Raw genomic sequence first — 23,333 nt, forward strand, 5'->3', positions numbered from 1 at the left:
GCCCTGCACAACAGGGGTGGACCCGGCTCCCGTGGCTACCATCTGACAGGATGCAACACACTGTAGTCTATTAGACAGGTTACGCAGGGACTAGGAAGCATGCCCAAATTTTACACACAGTGGATACAATGAGAGGCTCGGGTAGCATGGGTGGATCGACAACGATTTCATTACACCGGGTGGCACAAGGGTGACATCGGGAATACGGGGGGGGGGTTAAGGGTTAGTTAAGTAGTTTAAGTGTTATTTCTAAGTCACGCTCGACAGATTCCTCTGCATACACTCCATATCCTTAGACACTCACACTTGTTGTGGGCCCATGGATGCTCATAATTAGCATGTTTACATTATTACGTACAAGTTTTACGATAATTGCATTTATGTATGCTACTCAGCCCAACATGCACAGCCTAAGCTGCGGGAACTTATGTGAGTATTGCAGTGGCTTGATATGTAACCGAAAACTAATAAAATATGTTTTAAAAAAAACTATGAGAGAGCGACAGGTCCAAAATACAGAACTATAAGTGAACGACAGGTCCAAAAGTAAAAAAGAGAAACGTCAGGTATGCACTTACACCCTCCGCCACATCTGATACTTACCGCTGTAGATGGCCCATCCTCCTGGTGTTTGCTGGAGAGCTTGACCTGGAAATGTTTCCTCTGCACTCAATGTCACTTTGCCTTGCATTCTCACAGCTGTCCATGAACATGGGATCCTCTGGTTAAATTAACACTTTTGGGGGAATGTAATTAATACCTACGTGCCATGGCTTGCAGCTGGTATTTCATTTTTTAAATAAAGTTGTTTAAAACAGTATGCATAGAGGCAGACTAGGCATGTAAGTGGGGAACAGGAACATGAGTGGGTGACCTCAATTTCCATGAAATGAAATGGACTGGAGGACAGCAAAGCTGCCATTACAATATCACTGGAGAGGTCATATGGCCTAGACTGACGTACCCTTTCCGCAGCATCAACAGGTCATAGGGGGCAAGTACAATGGATTTATTAGTCAAGAGGGAACGGTTTGGGAATACAGTGAAGAAACTGGGAAGAGCACCCAACTAACTTTTTCTGGTCACACATATTTGTACCAAAAAGCATGGGTGAAAGTTAGAGTTAGTATATAAGTCAGGTTGATTTTTATCTGCAAATTAGTGTTTGAGAGTTTACATGGGGATTGAGGATATATGGGAACCTTTTGTTGGAATGACTGCATGTGATGGGGTTGGGTGGGAGCAGCAAACAGCTGTTCTCAGGAAAGGTTGTGATGTGGAGGATTAAAAAGAGCAGAGAGGAATACCACCAAGGGCTGCTGTGCTGTGAAGACCACAGATGGCTATTGCATAAGAGAAAACGGTTTGCTACTGGAAGGAAGCAGTGAACAATTAAGTTTCCAACTTATATCTAAGACTGAATAACCCTGCTCAAAAGTTAGAGACTTTCCAGCAATTAAGACAGGAGAGCATGGATGTCTGCTTCCTGTGAGAAACCGATTGGTTGCGGGAGGCCCAGTTAGGACTCAGTTCCTGTTACTTCACATAGCAATAGTAAACCCTGGTACAAGGAGACTCAAGAGGTGGGATTTGATTGCCAAATAACTTCCATGCATAGATCAAAACTGCTTCAAGGATCCATCAGTTGTATGGCTTTTATTGAATGGATTGTTACAGAGGTTCCACTTATTTTTGGTCTCAATTTATGACCCAAATGTGAGAAATGTTCCTTTGTGCAACACTACCGTGGGTAGTGTGGAAGACTACAGGATCACTCATGATTGTGGGTGACCTCAATACTGCTAAAGATGCTGATAAGGATAGGAAATACCAGAGATCTGGAGTGATCTGTGTTATTATGGCCAAGTGTTGGGGATGCTTTCAGATACAGAAATAGTGGACATCTGGGATATTGGCACACAACTTCCTTTACTCATCCTCACATAAACCCTATGCCAGCAGTGATTATATCTTGGTGTTCGGAGGTACCACTATCCGGCCACGGTTACTGCCCAGCACCTTGAATAAGGAGGATAATTACCTAAAAGATAGGTTTTCAGGATGGAAACTCAATGGCTGGTTCCTTAAAAATCAAGAAGTGGTAAAAGGGTCAGGGATACCATAAAGGAAAACCTGCACCATAATGAGATGGGGTAGGTGGAAATGGTGCTTAGGTGGAATGTTCTTAAGGCAGTGAACTGGAGGTATTATATACCTAAGCCTTCAGTGCTAAAAAGAGAGAGGGAAGACCAGTTTGCCTCCTTGAGACATGCAATGATAACCCTAGAGGGGCATCATAAGGACACTCTCTCTAAGCGCTTATGGTGGAAAATCGTTGAAGTTTTAGGTCAGATTTTAATCAGACGATTTGGCGAAGAATAAGGCGAAGCATGCACTCAATCACCTGTACCTTAAATATTATGAGGAGGACAACAAGGTAGGGTTCTACTTGCCATCTGGTTGAGGACTGCACTAACACATAAGTAAGACACAGGGCAGAGGGTGATGGCGTCACTAAAAAAGGAGCAAAACAATGTGCCTTTCAGGAATGTCACCACCATCTATATGAAATAGAGAGCTGTGGACTGAAGGCAAGCAGTTCCTACTTGGGGGCAGTTCCCTGCCAAGGATATTGGTGAAAGAGGGCTATAGGAGGGGCAATCCAATGACGGAGAAGGCCCTGGCAGTCCTAAAGTGCCTTCAAATAGGAATAGCTCCTTGTTCAGATGGGTTCACGGCAGGCTTTTATAACATATTTTCTTCTGTTGTTTTGGGGGGTACCTTTGAATCTATTTAACACTTTTAGGAGCACGCACAAGGTAACTCCTAAAATGAAAGATGCCACTATCCCCCTACCGTTGAATTCAGCCTTCAACTGCGTGGATAAATTGTTGATAGTCACAGGAACTGAGCCAACTCCTGCTGCACATGGCCAAAGACCATGCACAACAGGAGCTGTTCCTTTAAAAAAACTGAAAGTTACAGTAGTTCATTGAAAAAAATTAAGTTAGAAAACATTACAGTTTAGGTAATACAAAAACTAACATTCTCATGGGAAAAATCAGAAAAAGAATAATTGAAAAAATGGGTAAAGTAACATTATGGATCTAAAGCAAAAATTACAAACCACTGAAATTTACCAAATATAGTTTGCCACATAAACCATACCTGCTCACTGACTCTAAGGGCAATCCATTTTACACTACAACAATCTATGACCCTTGTGACATTTTGGAAACCATTTGCCACATAAAATTTGGCTCGCACTACATTGACCCACTGTAGGATTCTAGAAACTAAAATGTGTTGCACACCTACATTTGGAAGGGCTTCCATGACTTGAATCACTATTTTGGAAAAAGTAAGATGCCAAAATACAATGCCCACTGTGTACTGGTAAAAGCAACTTGCAGAATAATGAAGCATTGGAAGTAATTTTACCAAAGAGTTTGGCTAAAGAACATGTCCAAGGGCAGACAGATGTGTTGGATAGTGTTTGTGTCAAGCCAATACATTGGCCGAACGTCATTCAATGAAAAGTTTGAAGACTGGTATTGCTTTTTGTATCCCTGCAGACTGCTTTTGTTCATCTAGCAGCATCATATTTTATATCATTAGTGAAACCTTGTAAAGTGAAATGAAACTCCCAGTAATCGCTGTGTCCAGGTTTGTGCTTGTGAGTGTTTTCAATCAGGGTGTGGTGAAACATTCTGTTCCACCGGCAGCAATGGTGGAATTTTGGCAACTCTGTGTTACTCTTGTAACAGGGATTACTGGCCAAATTCTGCCAATTGTTTTTCATGGGCAGCTCCAGAATGGTAACTTGGTGAGTGCGAGTGAGATTTGGTGTCCCTATCACTATTCCCGGTTTCTAGAGTTTCATCCAGCGAGGTATTTTGTAATTCAGGAAGTCACACGCTCTTGTGACCAATCGTGGTCAGAAGGTGCTCTTGAGTAGAAAATCAGTCAAATCAACTCAAGGAGCTATGCTCTTTGGTGTGCCGCGTGGTGCCGTTTGCACTGATTTTCAGCATGGAACAGACTCCCAACGTTAAATCACAGCGCAAGCAGGGTGACATGCCTATGTGTGCCTGTTGGCAGAACACAGCGGAATCTCACAGTGTTTTTATGTAACTCAATGGAATTTTGTGGAGTCAAACTTTGCGTGTTTCGCCCACCCCTAGTTTAAGGTGTTACTGAGGAGTGAATTATTTGCCCGAGTGTTAAGTTGGCCTCACTGGTCCTATAAAGTTTGCGCATACACTGATAGTACACATTTACCACCTTCTTTTTCATGGGAGAGGCTTTTTGGAGTAATTTTGTCTTCCCAGCCGTTTGCTATGTAGCTTGTGAATCGAGGGTTTTACTGCTTGCAAAGTCAGCAAAAACTTCCCACATACTTGTGATCCTTTAATATGATTTCACAAAGAACAATCCCTAAAAGTATGAGTATTAAGTTGAACTCACAACTCAGAATGAAGGGCATGGCCAAGAACCCTGAAATGTAAATTGTGTTCTACCTGCTCCACTGCACTGTACTCTGATGAGGCTTTTCTGGGCTTGATTTCATACTCTGATTCGATCTATGTATATTTGTCCAACAAATGCCCAAAGTCTTACATTTTCAATTGTCAAAAGAGAAAAACGATAGTAATTGGTATACTTACCTTTGCTTTATACATACGTCTGCATCCATAGGACCCAAATGCCAAAGCGGTTATTCTAGATAGTATTGAGACATATAAAGCCGTCAAAGTCAACATACTCACAGATGTTAACCAGAGTTCTGCATTTCCTGATGGAAATAACATTACAAATATAAAATGAAACCTCAGTGATAAATACAACAATGCATGTACACAGTAGACAAAACTTCTCTTTAGGCATGTAGATAAAAATATTACCATTTGCAAATTAAAATGATTTGTAAATAGATGCATACACATTAAAAAAGAAAATATACTTTGTGGTATCTCTAGTGCTGTGTATCCTTGAGCGCTTTCCAAATTATAGAAACTACTACCATGTGTTAATGACTAAAATGTGTTTAATGAATGCTGCTATGAGAAAAGATTAGTTAACGTTATTACAGTTTCAACAACCTATTGCATCCCAGGCATACTGACCACATTTCCATATATTTGATGGCCACTTGTCACAACTCCATGTCATAAATAAAATGTATGGAAACGATTGAGTCAATACTTTTAATAAAGGGGTTTTTCTTATGTTGCCTTCATTCTTTTTAGTTTGCCTCTTCCATTATATAATGGTACTGACCATTAAAATAACAGTCTTAGCAACTGAACTCTGGAGTCATTACCAGGTACGTTTTTGTCAACATATTTATAAGGAGTGATTGAGTTTTCATCACCGATCTTAAGAATGTAATACAGTCTTCACTTTGGCTTAAAAATTAAAATTAAAAACAAATATTCAAGTAAAATCCAATCATAATATTAAAAATGCATATCAATTCGTATTATTTATTGACAGTTCTCCCTATATTCGTAACAACAATACTTTAACAAAAGTCTTCTGAGGAAGCTTGATTTGAGTACAAACACAGAGTATAAGTACCAGATCTGTTTGCGTGTGTTATTCATTTTCTTTTACTTTTAATCCTTAATTTCATTTTGCTTTTACTCTTTATTTCTTTAATTTTAACATTAGTATATTAGCTTTGTACACTACCGTGGCCATAGCCACCAGGGGCATTTCAGGGACCTGCCAGTCCATATTTATATTTGACCCCCTCAAATCACCAATGCAGGTGTCACAGTATTATCGAAACCTCAGTAGTAACTCTGATTTTGCATTTGAATCCATACAGTCTAATCGGAAAAAATGCTGGAGTTCAAAAGGTGAATGAACAAGAAAAATGCCTTTTTCACTTTGTTACTTTTTCTGGTGCTCAAACACAGGTTACATGTCAGACTGTCTTCTGACAAATTGGTGCTTATTTTTTAAAATGGAAATGTTGTTTACTTTTCTTTTTTGCACTGCAAAGTGTGAGGATTTTGTAAAGTGAACTATGTGGCAATCTCAATATGGCCACTGGAATTATGTGTCAGGGGAGGCCCAAATTATGCAACAAGGTTGACTAAATTATGCGTCAGGAAAACACATTATGTAGTTTCATGTGGCACATTTTGGGAGAGTACAACTTTATTATTTTGGCATTTTTACACGTTAGCACTGTCTGGACAAACGTTGCATTTCACTAGTACCTGCGTGACTTCCAATTACAGCTATAAGTAACTGAAAAGTGACCAGTCAACCTTCGTGAAGAACCTCCCATTGAGTGTCAGCACATGTTGCAGCATTTTTAGTAACTTTTCATCCTCTTGAGCTAGAAACATTTATTTGTTAAAAACTGCATATTGTGCAGCATATGAATTATGTTGCCAATGCAGAAAATCTATAATTATGAGGAAAACACCACTGCCACACAACCACATAATCGAAGTGGCCTCATGTACAGGGAGTGTGATTAGAAAAACTGTAGGATGTTAATTTGTTTACAATACAAAAAAATGTAAATATCTGTAAATTAACTAACATTTCAACATGCACCAGCAGTTATGAAAGCACACGTGAAGCACATTGCGGCATATTTAAGAGCCCCTAACTCCATTCCAATGTCACATTAGCGTCATTTTTTAACGCTAATTTGGTGTTAGAAGGCCAAAAACGCCACGCCATATTTACAAAGTGGCGCAAATGCCTTCACCAGTCATAATACATTCAAATCTAAGAGATTTGTTTGCGGCATTTTTTTCAGCAATTTTAACGCTTGCTCAGAGCAGGCATTTAAAGGAGGCTTCCATTAGTTACAATGGGCCTCTGGGTGCTTTGCAGGGTTAGCATCAACATTGTTTACACTAATCCTGCAAAGCACTGAACTAGCATAAAAAATTCTGTCCCCTAATGCCACCATGTGTGTACCATATTTTAAATATGGTACACACATGGTGGCATTAGGGGGGCGCTAAGGGGTGCTGCGCCACTTTTCTTAAATATACCCCATTTTGTTTTGTAATTCTGAAGTGTGATGGAAACAAAGATTTTTTAGGGAAAAAAAACAAATCTTGGTGATGTACAAATGATATATATTGTATTACAGCATGTGTATAGTGCTTACTACACTTATGTGTGGCACTGAGGCTCTTATATACATAGGCAACAACCAACGCGTACAGAGTGGTGAGTGGGTGGAAGGTTGTGGTCTTTGTTTTAAGATCCTATTTGGGAATTGTTTCCAAGTTCTGAGTAATGGCCACCAAGGTGCATTATCATCTTCTGGGATGCAGTGCATAGGAGTGTGGTGGATGATTTGGTGTCAGAGACAGATATGTAGTTTATGTTTTTTTAGTACTCCAGCAGTTTTGAACAGATTTGCCAGTCCCCATTATGATATTTCATATAGTTAAAGTCTGCTTAGCTAATTGGGTTGTCCAACCAGAAACTTTGTGTGTAGTTGTGGGCCTGAGCTAGCATGGTTGTAAACAGAGAGAAGTGGAGAGATCTGCTGGGCTGTGCATTGTTACTTTCATCCTATGTCTGAGTGTCATTGTGAGACGTAAAGACGTGGCAATAGTGTATCGATGTTTGGAACCTGCAGTTGTGAACTAGATTGTTTCCAATCTTTGGATAGTAAGATGAAGATTGAGCTTGAGGGTGGGACTGTGTTTCAGGGTTCTGTTGCTGGAATGTGTGGTGGTGTAGTTGCTTTGAAAAATAGCCATGATTTCAACTGCTTTCTGAAGTATATATGTTGCTGGATACTTGAAATGCTGGCTAGAGGTGAGATCAGAATCTTGGCAGCTTGTAATGAGAAAGTAGTGTTTTCTATGGATTGCTTATGGTAAGGTGGTATGATGAGAAGTGGGGCAAGCCTTGAGTGCAGAGTCCTGCTTTGTTTGTATTATTATATGAATTTAGCTTGCTTTGCAGCAGCCCCCATAATAAGTAGCCACTGGAGTGATTGTAAGATTGAAGTTGTGTTCTCTTGGGTGAAGGCATAGAAGAAGTCTTGCAGCAGCATTTTGGATGAGTTGTATTTTGTACTTGATGAATGCGGGTTCACCAAGGCATAGGCTGTTGGCATATTCAAGCTTGGAGATTACAAGTGTGAGAATACCTTGAAGTTTCTGTCAGTATCCAAGGTATGGGAGGATGCAATATAGCACTCTGTTAGACATTAATAATTTGGTCTCAAACAGAGGTCTAAATCTGTAGTTAACCGTAGGTTTCTGACTCCTCTTGATATTGTTGGTGGGGATTTATGTTCCTTCACCTTATGGCGGTAGGCTGGTATTTTTGCCATTGTCCCCTGGTCATTATCTCTGTCTTTCCGGTATTTAGCTTGAGATGGTTATTCATCATCCATGTGTTTATGGCCCAAAGGCAGTCATCAAGTTTTAAATTGTAGAGTTTTTCCAGACCATCCATTTTTCAATCTGCAGGTGAGGTTGAAAGATTTAATCAGGTTGGGTGAGAGAGTTAGATAGATGTTGAATAATAAAAGGGATATGAAGGACCCTTGAGGGATGCTGGTGTTGCGTGTGAGGAGCTAATGTGAAAGTGGTACCAACACTAGTTCAAAGTTATAAGTGAGAGGCCAAAAATTCAATGGGCATTAGCTGAACTCCCTTCTCAACTTTCAAATATAGTATGTCAATCAAGAATTTGCAGTATGAAAATATGGTGGGCGAAAAATACTGGATTGGGATTCAGCCCCAGGCAATTGCCAGTGGCCGAGATTAATTCAACCATTCCATCCATCACCTTGTTGGTTTTGTATTTGACAACCTAAGTGCACTGGGTATACCCATACATGTGTTACAAGCTTACTGTTCCACTATAGCCAATTTATGCCCAGAGCCACAGGAATTGTGGGATTGTGTGGCTGTGGTGATTTTTGTGTAATTATACATTTGCAGCATCTGTCGCATAATCTGCAGATTTTAAAAAAAAATGTTTCTAGCTCAAACGGTTCAAAAGTTACTAAAAATTCTGTGATGTGTTGCTGCACAGTGAAAGGCCATTTGCCAAGGTTGACTGGTCACCTTTCTGTTGCTTATCGCTATATCTGGGTGCTGAACTCTTCCTATTGAGGGGGAACGAATGCCCCGACAGTGTTAAGAAGGGTAAAAATAATGATGAAATACTATCACAAGGTGTGCCGAGTTGTGCCACATAATTTGCTTTTTGTTGCTGCATAATTTACTCAAATCTGCTGCATAATCTGGCCTTTTCCTGCTGCATAATTCCTGTGGTCCTGGCTATACCTGGCTGAAGAGCCCTAACTATGGCAAACACGGTCCTAGGTTGCTTGTGTTCCGGTTCAGTGAGGACCTGCCCTGGCAGTTTGGGCTGGACTGTTCCCATGAGGCACGGAGTCAAGATTGATTTGCACATGGCTGGGTCAAAACTGAGGTAGCCTGGAGGGCAAAAAACTTTGGATTAGGACTCAGCACGGAGCGATTGCCAGTGGCTGAGATTAATTCAAGCATTCCATCCATAACATTGTTGTTTTTGTATTGGTCTCCTTTTATAGAACACCTTTTGCACAACTTGCCTGTAACTAAGAGGGTTGTATGCCAATGTCGTAGAGTACTTCAAGTCCATGCAGTTGTGACTGGTGCTTTAGATCAAATGTAATTGAAATTTTCATCTTCGGTCACAACCTTATAGTGAAATTCTTTGCGGGACCATGTCAGCTTCCACTACAAAATGGTATCTAAATTCTACTTAGTTTTTCACCATTGTTGTATCCCTAAAATGTTTAAAGAACAAGTTACTTAACTTTGTTAACGTTTTTTCTGGTGGATACATTAGCTACCTGTTCATTCCTCACCTTATGAATTCTCCCAATGTGCCAGCATTCAACGGAAACTTTGTTCCCAGCTCTTCACGTCGACGAGGACGTCACAATTGCACGGCTCCGCCCGCGACTCTGCCTGACGTAATCGTGGCAATAAGAAGTCCTCGCCGGCATGCTGACGTCAGTTTCACCCTTTTTTTACGTGCCTTTGAGGTGAACAGGTGAAAAACAACCTCACGAAAGCACACATGTATATATAGATATTGCAATACAAATATAATATAAATACAGCATTTATTTATCTAAAAAATAATCAAAAAAGTAAATACATTTATAATAAAGAAGTCTTGATATGACCAGACAGGCAACTGGTGGGACTGTGAGGAATAGACAGCTAGCTACTGTCTCCACCAGAAAAAACATTACCGAAGGTAAGTAACTTGCTCTTCTGATGGATACAACGACCTGTGGATTCCTCACCTTATGAATAGAGTCCCAAAGCAGTACCACACTCGGAGACGGATGCCTTACCGTTCACACGAAGAAATCCTGCAGCACCGAACGTGCAAAATGGCCGTCCCTACTAACTTCTGAATATAAGCAATAATGCTTCACAAAAGTATGGGGGGAAGCCCAAGTTGCTGCCTCACAAATACCTACTACAGGAACACCTCTAGCAAATGCCGAAGTGGCAGACTTAGACCTGGTGGAATGAGCTCTAATACCCTCAGGAGGAACCTTCTTTGCCAAGGAATAACAGATTGTAATGCAAAGAATGACCCACCTGGATATGGTTCTTTTAAGACAGCTCTGCCTTTCATCTTGCCCACATATCCAACGGAGAGTTTGTCATCCAAACGAAAGTCCTTTGTTCTTTCAACATAGAAACTGAGAGCTCTTCTCGGGTCTAAGCGATGGAGTCTTTCTTCCTCTTCTTAAGTGTGAGGAGGAGAATAGAAGGATGAAAGAGTAATAGACTGCCCCTTATGGATGGGAGTGACAACCTTAGGAAGGAAAGCCGCCCTGGTTCTCAGCACCACTTTGTCAGCATAGAATGACGTAAAGGGAGGTTTGACACTAAGAACCTGAAGCTCACTCACACGCCTAGCAGATGTGATAGCAACAAGGAAAACTGTCTTTAAGACTAACAACCTTAAAGGACAAGAATGCATTGGTTCAAACGGTGAATCCATTAAAAAAGTCAAAACCAAATTTAAATCCAACTGAGGCATAAAAAAAACAGTTAGAGGAAACTTATTAGTTAGGTCTTTCAAGAACCTAACACCCATAGGCGATTTGAACAAGGAAGGTTGATCAGAAAGGCACAGAAAGGCCGACAGCGCCAATAAATAGCCCTTGACAGTCTCAACTGCACAACCGTTCTGTGCTAAAGTTAAGGCAAACATCAGAACATCAGACAAATGGGCTTTCAAGGGATCAATTTGTCTCTCTCCACACCAAGCGACCATCTGCCGGCCTAAACAGTCTTGGTGGAGTGTCACCTGGCTGATACGATAACATCCACCACTTCTGGTGGGAGAGAAAAGGAACTCAGATTGCCCCGTTCAATCTCCAGGCATGTAGGTGCAGGCTCTGGAGGTGGGGGTGTAGAACCTTCCCCTGCGACTGCAAGAGGAGGTCTGCCCTGTGAGGGAGATGGAGCGGAGGGCACAGTGAGAGTTGGAGATGGTCTGTGTACCACATCCTTTTCAGCCAATCCAGAGCTATTAAAATGACTTGATCTCGATCTTGGCGAATCTTCCTCAGAACCTGAGGAATCAAGGGTATGGGGGGAAACGCGTGAAGTAACTGGTCGCACCAAGGCATCTGAAACTTGCCCCCCAACGCTCATTGCACTGGATACTGGAGGCAGAACGATGGGCTGTGCGCTTTCTCCCGTGTGGCAAACAGGTCTATCTGTGGAAAACCCCACAACCGGAAGATGTGCAGGACCAGGTCCGGATGGAGACATCACTCATGATCGGCCGAGAAATGCCGACTGAGAATGTCGGCACGTACGTTGAGAACTCCGGCCAGTTGGTTTGCTACTATGCAAATCCAATGGTCCTGTGCCCAGAACCAGAGCTGCAGAGCCTTTCTGCAGAGAAGGTACGACCCGACACCTCCCTGCTTGTTGACATACCACATTGTGGTAGTGTTGTCCGTCAAGACTTGAACTGACTGACCGCGAAGGGACGGGAGGAAGGCCTTGAGAGCCAGATGTGTCACCCACAATTGTAACAGATTGATATGAAACATCTGTTCCACTGGAGACCAACAACCTTTGATCTTCAGGTCCCCCTTAGAGTGGAAGCATCCGTAATGACCGTGGCCACCAGTGGTGAAAGAGAAAACAGCCTTCCCTGAGAACGGTTGCCGCCCACAGTCCACCATCGTAGATCCATTACAGAGTCTCTGGAGATCATTATCGACTCCTCGAGATCCCCTTTGTGGTGAAACCACTGCTTGCGGAGGCATCACTGAAGAGCCCTCATGTGCCAGCGTGCATGAGTGACCAAAAGAATGCAAGAAGCAAACAGAACAAGCAGACGTAGGACCTTGAGGACTGGAACAACCGCTCCATTTCGAAACATTGGAATCAATGCCTGAATGTCCTGAATCTGCTGAGGCAGAGGATAGGCCCGATTCAATGTTGTATCCAGTATTGCCCCTCTGAACAGGAGACGTTGGGAGGGCTCCAGGTGAGACTTGGGCACGTTTACCATAAAGCCCAGACTGAACAACAACTGCGTTGTCATTTGGAGGTGATGCAGCACAAGCTCTGGGGACTGAGGTTTGATCAGACAATCATCCAGGTATGGGAATACCGATATTCCCTTCCTTCTGAGATTTGTGGCAACCACCGCCATCACCTTCATGAAGACTTGAGGTGCGGAAGACCAAAAGGAAGGACCGCAAACTGGTAGTGTTGCGACCCCACCAGAAACCACCATCACGTTCGTGAAGACTCGAGGTGCGGAAGACCAAAAGGAAGGACCACAAACTGGTAGTGTTGCAACCCCACCACAAACCAGAGATGCTTCCTGTGTGACTTGAGAATGGGGATATGAAAGTAAGCGTCCTGCAAGTCGACAGACACCATCCAATCCTCTTTGTTCAATGCCAGAAGCACCTGCGCTAGAGTCAGCATCTCAAATTTAATCTGTTTGAGGAACCAATTTAAAATCCACAGATCCAGGATAGGCCTCAATCAACCATCCTTCTTGGAAATCAGGAAATATCTTGAATAGCAACCCTGACCCCTTACATGCTCTGGAACCAATTCCACTGCACCTTTTGATAAAAGGACTTGAACCTCCTGCTGCAACAACAGGAAATGATCTTCTGAACAAAACAAAGGATGGGGAGGGATGGGAGGGATGGGAGGGGGAACTCCCGAAAAGGAAGCGCATACCCTTTCCCCACAATATTTAGTACCCAGGAGTCCGACGTGACTAACTCCCACTCATGGAGAAAATGAAATAACCTTCCCCCTACGGGAGAAGCATGTCTTAAAATGGATGGAAAACTAGGGCTGCTTTCCTTGTTGTGCTCCCCAGAGGAAGAGGATGAGGCAGGGTGCTGCTGGTGGCTCCTCGTGTCCTAACCCTCCCCCACCCTCTAAAGTACCTATTTGGAAGGTTGGCAGGCTGCTGAGTCGTGGATTGAGGTCTTCCACAATAAGGGGCTCCATGGCCAAACACCCTAAACCTTCGAAAGGATCTGAAAGGAGTAGATGTTGAAGTTTGCAGTCCCAAAGACTTTGCCATGGCCCTACTGTCTTTGAAGCGCTCTAAGGCAGAGTCTGCTTTGGCCCCAAACAACTTTTCACAGTTGAAAGGGAGGTCCAATAAAGTTGTCTGGACATCTGTCAAAAACCCAGAAGGCCTTAGTCATGCATGTTTCCTGGTGGCAACTGAAGTACCCATTGTCCTGGCCACTGAGTCTGTAGTATCCAGACCAGATGATCTGTTTGGCCACAGCTTGGGTTTCCAACAGGAGCTCGTCGAACTGCCCCTGCATACCCTGCAGCAAGTTACGCACATATCTACCCAACACACAGGTAGCATTGACCGATTATAGGGCCATACTGCAAGATGGGAAAGTCTTTTTAGCCACTTGCTCCATCCTCTTGGACTCCCTGTCCAATGGAGTAACAGGACAGGAGCCTGGTGCAGAAGGAGCTGAACAAGAAGCCTGTACCACCAAGCTCTCAGGAGTCGGATGCTGTGACAAAAATCCTGGATCCCCAGGAGCAACCCTGTACCTCCTTGCTACAGTTCTGGACACAGCTGGTGATGTAACAGGCTTTCTCCAGACCTCTAAAATAGGCTCTTTAAGAGCATCATTGAAAGGGAGCAAGGGCTCCACTGAAGTAGAGGAAGGATGTAAGACTTCAGTCAAAATGTTTGTTTTAATTTCAGCAGCTGTCAATTGAAGCCCCAAAAAATCTTCAGCCTTCTTAATGTAAGGAAGCCGCCTCTTCCGTAAATTCCCCCAGGGATGAAAGATCCCACTCAGGGGAAGTGTCCAGCCCACTAACTGAGTGCGGGCCCTGAAATTCTCCCAAGGGCTGAGCAATCTCACCTTCTCCAATAGCCTTCTCTGGTAGTCTTGCTCTTCCAAGAGCCTCAGCGCTCTTATCCGCGACCTCAACCTTGTCTCCAACCTCGGGATCAACAGAGAGTTAGCCGACAACAACGACACCGGCTTCAAAACAGATGGGCGCAGTAAGGGAGAAGAGTTGACTCCATCTGCACCGTCAGCATACGAGGCACTGTCATCTGCGCCGTCGGCCCATAAGGCAATGTCATCGGGGCCGAATCGGCACCCACAGCCTGATAAAAAGTCACAAACTGAGCCGACTTCTATGGAGAAGGAGAATGCCAAAGGACCCGTGGGACCAGCCGGTGCACCAGCAGGGGCCCAAGCCTTATTAAAAATATTGAACATGGCATTCAGAAAACGCCGCCGGATACGCTCCCGGTGTCGGGAAAGCAGGAAACCTTTGATCTTCATGCAGCGGTTGGGTCAGATCCGGAACCTGTGCCACTGACTCCTGAACCCCAGTCGAAAAGTGAGTTGGAGGACTCGCTGGGGACTCAACCACCTCGATAAGCGATGGCTCCGGAGAAGCCTGAGGAGTTTGAGGCTGGGAGTTACAATAGGACTAACCTCCACGCCATACAACGCTTCTTGATGGAGAACAAGATCGAGTCCAATCTCTAGAAGAATGACGTAGAGAGTCGTGCCGGTGCCGCTTTTTGTGTGACCTCGACGACTTATGTGATGACGAGTCCTTAGTCTTGGACCTTCGTTGACTTCTGTGTCCTTTCTTCACCTTAGCTAAAAAGAGCTTAGCTTCTCTTTCTTTCAGCACCTTTGGATTCATCCTTTGGCAGGACACTCACTCTTCTACGTCGTGGTCCGAACTGAGACACCATAAACAGTCATCATGAGGGTCCGTGACAGACATACGACCTCCGCACTCACAACAAGATTTAAACCCTGACTTCTAAGAAGGAGACATTGTAACAGGTACAATAAGACACCTTCAAAACAGTAGCTTCTCGAGAGCTAGGAGAAAACCATTAGTGTTGAAGGCACGGAAAAAAAGAGAACTGACGTCAGCACGCCGTGAGGACTTCTTTTTGCCACAATGACGTCAGACGGAGTCTCGTGCGGAGCTGTGTAATTGTGATGTCCTCGTCCACGTGAAGAGATGGGAAGAAAGTTTCTGTTGAATGCAGGCGCATTGGGAGAATTCATAAGGTGAGGATTCTGCAGGTAGTTGGATTCATCAGAAACACAGTTTGGTGCTAATTTCTCAAAATGTTCTTGATAGATATGCTCCAAGCTCTCTGTAAAGTTATTTTAAATTAGTGGCAAGTTAAATTAAATTAAATTAAATTAAAACTCCACTTATGGAGTTGGGCAGAACTGGGGAACCCCACACTTTACAAAGCACATGGATTTTCCGAACTTTATGTGACGTATTATCTTTTCGGTCTTTCTAGGTGTGATTTCCTGATGCAGAATGTCCAAGGTAGGCTATCCTCTAACAAAAAAATGCTAAGTGTAGAAGTAGTAAACCCACCACCTCAGGTTAGAGGTGTGGTAGGGAGGCTCTAAGCTGAGACCAGCTTTTTTTTTTTTTAAATCTACATAAGCTTTGCATTTCACAGAGCTTGAACGGTTTAGAAAATACACATAGTTGCAAGTCAGCTTACTTTACAACTTTGCACTCCTCTATTTTAAATACCATCTAATTGATAGGATTAGATTGTGGAAGTTGATTGAGTGTGCTTTATTATATGCCATTGAAAAAACACATATTTCTTGACAAAGGATGACACTGTGTGCCCCCTGAATATCGAAATTAGAATATCGGTGGCACAGAATATCGAGGACAGAATATCAAATCAAAATTATCAGCAGGTAAGTGTAGATTTTCTATACCTTACTCCACCTTTATGTACCTATGTGATATATATATATATATCTACAACTTCGAAGTATGTAGATGTGGAGTTAGGAAAGGTAAATCTATACTTTACCTCCTTATGCTCCTACCTTTCAATATTTTCTCCTTGATATACTTGACCTCGATATTCTGGGGGTCAGTATAGAGTAGCACAACTAGTATTTGGGAAGTAATGCATCTATGGAGCACCGCTGTAATGTTTGGTCATAGATTATGGCCATGCCCTCCTAAGAATATACTTCTGGCTAAGGGCCTGTGAGTAAGGGGTGTGACAAGGGCTTGTTAATGGGCAGCTATCATAGGGACGCCTTAAGCAGGAAAAGCGAGAACAGTAGTGGAATGTAAGCAGTCCCTGTGCATAGAAAATCATTTCTACAATCTTAAGGTGCAGTTCTTAACTTTGCTTCGAAACCATACATTTTTTAAATATATAACTGAAGCCTCTAAAAGTAAATGCTTACCTATTCTTTTCTCTATATAGGATGAACAGGCCCTAGCCTGGCGGCCTGCCACTTCATCAGACAATAACACAACAGACTCTCTAATCTAAAATTTGTGTGTGACTACGAGTGGTTCGCAACCCCCTTTATTTGTGCCCTTTCAACACCTGCTGGCTTACTGGTGCGTTTTGCGTATGTCAAGTGTATGTAGATGCCAGTTGGCACTCTATACTACGAAGGTGGGCGAGCCAACACACAAGCAGGGTGAGCAGAGCCAAGCCAATAGTCTGCTGGGACTCTAAGAGCCCACATCATATGAACCGAGCCCTGAAAATTGTTGCAATCTAACCCATGCAACTAAAATCGTGCAAATGTGATAGCCTATTAAAAAGTGAAACAAAAGTGTTTTTCTTTAACATGCAGAAACCTTTCACCTTTTAACAGCTAATTATTTTTGTGCAGCACACACTACGGACTTAAAGAACAAAAAGGAGGATCGGAAAAAATATTTGCCTAGGATCACACAATTTGTGCAAGTGAAGGAACCCGGGATAGATCCCACCAAAGACTGGTCTGATTTCAAATTATGCATCGTTTAACTTCAACGTTTATGCTTTGTTTTTAATTCTATGTGTATGATGGTTGAGTGTGGGAAGCTGTGAGCAGCTGCAACATAACAACTCTCCTTCTTTAGGGTTAGGGCTTTCAAGAGTACCTCGAGCAGAGCCAGGCCTCTGGCTCAAGATTCGCCTGAGACTTACATGGCTATCTCACCTCTAATTTGCTATGGTCCGTGTATTTGGGAGTATACTAATACCAATGTATTACAAACTTGTAATGAGGACTTTATATTATATGGAGGATTCAACTAGGCTGCAGTATTGCTATTGATATTAATTTAGGCATATACACCCACCTCACTCAACAGAGCAATAACTGACTGCCTTCAAATGGATGGCCATTTGAAGATTGGATGGATAAATTGTGTTAAAAGTACATATTCCGAGTTTGGCAGGCCTAATTTGTACTTTGATTCTAGTATTATTCTTAAAAAATTGAATGTGAACCAAGAATGCATTTTCTTAGATCAGTCGTCAGCAGAGGGAGTCTGTTGAGTTCTCCAACCTACAGTCAGGTTTTATGTAATGTTGAGGAATCCTCATTCAACAGATCCTTATTTATTTATCGTTAGTTACTAGCCACTGGGAGAGCTATTTTACCTGAATTAGACCTAGTATTATTCTTTCTCCAAAGGGTGGATGAGTTCTAATTAGGTCTTAACAGTCTCGTGTTTTTACAAAAAATATACAAAAATAACTTACAAATGTAGGGTATTTCAAACAACACTTTTCCACCATCAGTTTTTTCAAATGTCACTCAAATCATGACCCTTCCCCCCACAAGCCAAAGTACACAATAAAAAACAATCCCACTCCAGCCACTTGATGCTTTCACTTTGATTGAGTGCTTTTTCCCTTGCACATATAAAATTAGTTCCCAAGGAACAGAACATTTTAGACACTGGTACATCCTAGTAACTGATCGTCTCTATATATATTAGGCTGTCACCAACACTCAAGATATTTATTGTATGTTGCAATGTTGACTCCTCACTGTAAACCAGCTTTGGTATACCTATTTATCCTACAGAAAACAAGCACAATAGAGTAGCTTGCATGTATGCGTTAATATGTAGATTGAAGCTGGACCCACTCCGTTTCTGACTGAAATTTCATGCACTTTTATCTGACTACTATTAATAACTTGTGGAACTCTGCTTGACAAGAGATTTTCAATGCTTTTGCATCTTACTTGAGAGAGACCGGTAGTAATGCCTTGCGGAACTGCAGGTTAACTATAACTTGCGTCCTGCCATACACTCCTCATGAACTCTCATATTAAATCATTAATTACGTTTTATGAGATCATTGATGACATCAGTGATGATTTTTCAAATAGCATTGATAACATCACTGATGACGTCAACCGAATGCAATGTCCTAACATTCCATAGCCTCTTTACTGTTAATAGGTATAAGCTTTAGCAACAACCTTGGCATCCTAATGGGTCTTTGGTGTGTGAAAGAACTCTGTGAATGGTTGTGAAAAAGATGAAGGTTGCACAGAGCAGAGACTTGCTGACTCATGTCTCGCTGATTGCCCACAATAGGTCACCTACATGAAGAAGGTTTGCTACAGGGCTAAGTTTGTATGTAGTAGGTTCCAGTCGCGGCCCACTCCTATGTAAAAGGCGGGGCCGGATGCGGCATGTGGGGAAGGGGGGAGCGGGATATTGAATAATGAAAAGAAAGAAAGAAAGAAAAAAACGTACCTCCTCTGTTGCGGTCGCTCCTCTGTCCCTCGTCGCTGGCACTGCAGGCACAGGCTCCCAGCCTGCCCTGCGCCAATCCTGACACTGCTCAGAGCTGGAGAGAGCCTATAGCGCACGTGTGTTTGGCCGGCCCCAGACGGCAGGCCAAACACACATGCGCTTTGAGAGGCGTGCTCTGTGTACACCCTCCGAGGCTGTCATCCCCTATGCCCAACTCCTTTCACTACAAAGGAATAATAAACCTAGTTTATTATTCCTCCATGGTGAAAGCTTCTGCTGCTGACAGGGGGGTGACGCTCCTCCGCCCTTATAGAGGAGCTACCCCTGGTACGTTCTTGGGGCCATATTTATCAACTTTTGACACAATGCAGCACTGCGTGAAAGGGCAGAAATGCACCATATCTATCAAGATTCTCCTGCTCTTTTCTTATGCTTGTACTTGTTTGGTTGCCCAGCGCCAATGCATCATGGTGCAAGGGTGCCTGCATGGCAGGCAGGATTGTTTTTGTGTAGAACGGAAGACATTCCTGCACAAAAAAATCCTTTGGGGCTTTTTCCTTTTGCAGCACACTTGCAAAGTGAAAAAACAAGAAAAAATAAAGATACTACTCCTTGTTAAACCTCCCCTGGGAAGTCTGGGAATGCGACAAAATCCATGGGTGGATGTGTGGGAACACCCATGATCTACCCTTGAAATGCATTTGTAGGGCAGAGTAACGCAAGGCAGGCAACTTGTGCTGGCTTGCGTTACTCCGGACTTACCAAGCCATGCAGGACCATGCAAAGTGGCCTTGTGTAGCTTGATAAATCTCATTCTAGGTTTTGGATTATCTTGTATCCTCTTGTGTGGTGCAAGGGTGACACAAAACCTTTGATAAATCTTGCCACAGGTTTTTTTAGAGATCCCTGAATGTCTGGAGAGAATGGACTGTACATGAGAACTTGTCCATAGGGCTGAAAACTGTACGTACCAGGTACTAGCTCACCCGTGTGTGCTTGGTTGCCCACAAGAGGTCGGCTAGCCACAAAGTTTTCATTACAGGGTGAATGCTGTGCTTAGTAGAGTTTCACGGGTGTCTAAAGCGAGTGAGCTCTCAACTGAGGGGTTATACACAGGGCAAAGAATATTGGCAGCAGGAGCTTTCCTATCCTTTTCTGGTTTACTGCTGGAAAGTGTTAGGAATAGGGAAAGACTGTGCATAGTAGGGATTTGGCTGTTGGGAGGGAAGTGTCAATCCTTGAAGAGTAGTGCACAGGGGGAACACCATGTACAGCAGGGGTTTATACATCCTTCTCCAGAAAATTACCAACATACAGTCTATCCACTAAGTATTTAGTGCAGTGTGACGGCCGTGGATTGAAGGAGCTTGGTTCACCTAAGTGGGCTTGTGTGTCAGAAGAATATGTTGGCCCTCATTATGACATTGGCGGTAAGTCCCACTTACCGCCACCCTGACTGCTGCCAACATACCGCCGCCGTGGCTGATATCCATTCATCATATTATGACACACATACACCAATCCATCACTATTCAGCCACACACACAAGTCTGCCACATCAAAGGTCAGTGATAAACTTGCAGTATCCAAAACCACACCGTTACGCCAACAGAACTACACCCACCCCATTATGACCCACGAATCACCACAGTGGATATTCAGTGGTGGTAAACAGACAGTTGCGCTCAAAATACACACACACATACGAAACAAGACCACATTGGACAATTCTAACAATACACACCTGTCACCCATACACACACCACACCCACACACCCACACCACTATAAAACACACACCCACAGTACCCACAACCCTTAACGTCTACAAACCATTGGCACGAGACAGACACCATGACCACAGACAAAACCAGAGCCACACACCACCATCACCTATACACCACCCACGCACCCCAAATCACACACCCCAAGACATCACCCTACACACCCTCACCCACACAACTCACACAACACCCATGGCACCACAAAGACACCCCTGATTCTCGGAGGAGGAGCTAAGGGTCATGGTGGAGGAAATCATCCGGGAAGAACCACAGCTATTTGGAGCACACGTGCAGCAGATATCCATTGCTAGGAAGATGGAGCTATGGCACAGGATCACGGTGTGCACGCTCTGAGGACTCCCTGTCTTCACCCTGCACCAGAAGAACCAAAGAAATCTCCTGTGGAGTGACAGAGTAACTCCCCTGCTCAAGTAGGCACCTTCTAAATCGAAGACCGGTTCTCTTGGACTCCTCTCCTGGCGACGAGCATGTTCCTTGGGACGCAGAGGGTGGACCCCATTGACACAGACTGTCCTGAGGTCCTGCTGTCCCAATTTGGAGGAGGTAAGACCTTGCCTTCCCCGAGAACGACAGCACCCCTGTGTACTGCGTCTTCTTCACCTCCTGAGGCCTCTGTGCACTATTTGCAAAATTCCTTTGTGCACACCCTGGCCCAGGTCCCCTACACTCTATCCTGTGACGCTCAACTCTCTCAGTTGTTCTCCGGCGGCGTGGGACCTTTCTTTGAAGTGCTGCACCCACTGCATTTTGCACCTCCTTTGTCCCCGTGTTGTGGGACTCCTGTGGGTGCTATCTGGTGTTCTGAGGGCTCTCAGAAGTGCTGAGAGCCCCCTCTTCCTCCTCACACAAAGTTGAGGCCCCAGGTCCCTCCTGGGTCCAGCTAGCACCTACTTGACGCAGAACGCGACTTTGCCGGAACCAACGCTTGTTGGAGGAATCCAGCGCCAAAACTCGCCTTCATCCAACTTCTCTCCTTGGGACATCCAGTGCATCATGCAAGAACCCGCTGACATCTTCCTAGGGTGCATTTCTACAGTCTTCGTCCAACCGGGGATTCTTCTTTTGCACCCTCTTCTGGGTTGGCAGGGGCTCCTGTCCTTCCTGGAACTTCTTTCGACTTCTGTACTTGGTTTCCTTCCTTTGCAGGTCTTCAGGTCCAGGAATCCACCATTTGTTGTTTGCAGTCTTGCTTGGTTCTTGCAATAACTCTAATCACAACTTGTAGTGTGTCCTAAGGAAACTTGCAGTATTTTACCCCTGCTTTTCTGGGCTCTGGGGTGGGGTATTTTACTTACCTTTACTGTATTCTTACTCTGGTGATTACAACCAGGCAGGCTCAAAAGAGCAAACTGATAATCCTGGGGAGGGTCCTTCCACTGATCTTCCTGGTAACAGGCCCCCTAGTATAACTGGGAGTGGGAAGGGTTCACACACTAGTAGGGCTCCATTCACCCCTAGAGGCCCGGTCACTAGAGTGACCCCTGTTAGAGAAAGATCAGCCTCTGCACATTCCCATGTTACCTCTGTTTCAGAGGTATCCCACTCTTCTAACCCTGAGGACCAGTTCCTAGAAAGGGAACTCAGAAAGCTGAGGTTAGAGGAGGCCAGGTTGAGGCTACAGCAGCAACAGTTGGCCTTAGACAGGGAATCCTTGGCTGTGGAAAATGAAAGGCAGGGTTTGGGCTTAGTTCCCCATGGTGGCAGAAGCAGTTTCAGAATTTCAAATGTTAGGGAACCCTCATTTGACTCCCGGAATCTGCAAAAAGTTGTCCCTCCTTACAAGGATGGAGATGAAATCTATAAGTGGTTTGCTGCACTTGAGAGGGCCTGTAAAGTTCAGAGGGTCCCTAATGTATAGTGGGCTGCTATTCTGTGGTGATCCTTCTCTGGCAAGGGGAGAGACAGACTCCTTATTGTTAGAGAGGACAATGCAGATAATTATCAAATTCTTAAAAGTGCACTCTTAGATGTTCTGGGCTTAACCACTGAACAATAAAGGATAAAGTTCAGAGAGACCAGAAAAGAGTCATCACAGGATTGGACCGATTTTGTAGATGCATGTAGGATGCATGGGATTGGCCCCCCAGTACCAGATTTGGAATGGGGGGACAATTCAATGATCTTAGACACCTTACATTGCCATATTCGGAGTTACCATTGTGAAGCTATAGTTTTTGACCTATATGTAGTGCAAGCGTGTAATGGTGTCCCTGCCCTCACGAAATCCACGGGATTGGCCCTGGACAGCATGGGGGCACCTTTGCTAGTACAAGGGTGCCCTCACACTTAGTAACTTTGCACCTAGCCTTCAGTAAATGAAGGTTAGACACATAGGTGACTTATAAGTTACTTAAGTGCAGTGAAAATGGCTGTGAAATAGTGTGTGCACTATTTCACGCAGGCTGCAATGGCAGTCATGTGAAAGGGTTTGTCTGAGCTCCTTA

Source organism: Pleurodeles waltl, chromosome 5 (genome assembly GCF_031143425.1).
Source record: "Pleurodeles waltl isolate 20211129_DDA chromosome 5, aPleWal1.hap1.20221129, whole genome shotgun sequence".
In the NCBI taxonomy this organism is placed as follows: Eukaryota; Metazoa; Chordata; class Amphibia; order Caudata; family Salamandridae; genus Pleurodeles; species Pleurodeles waltl.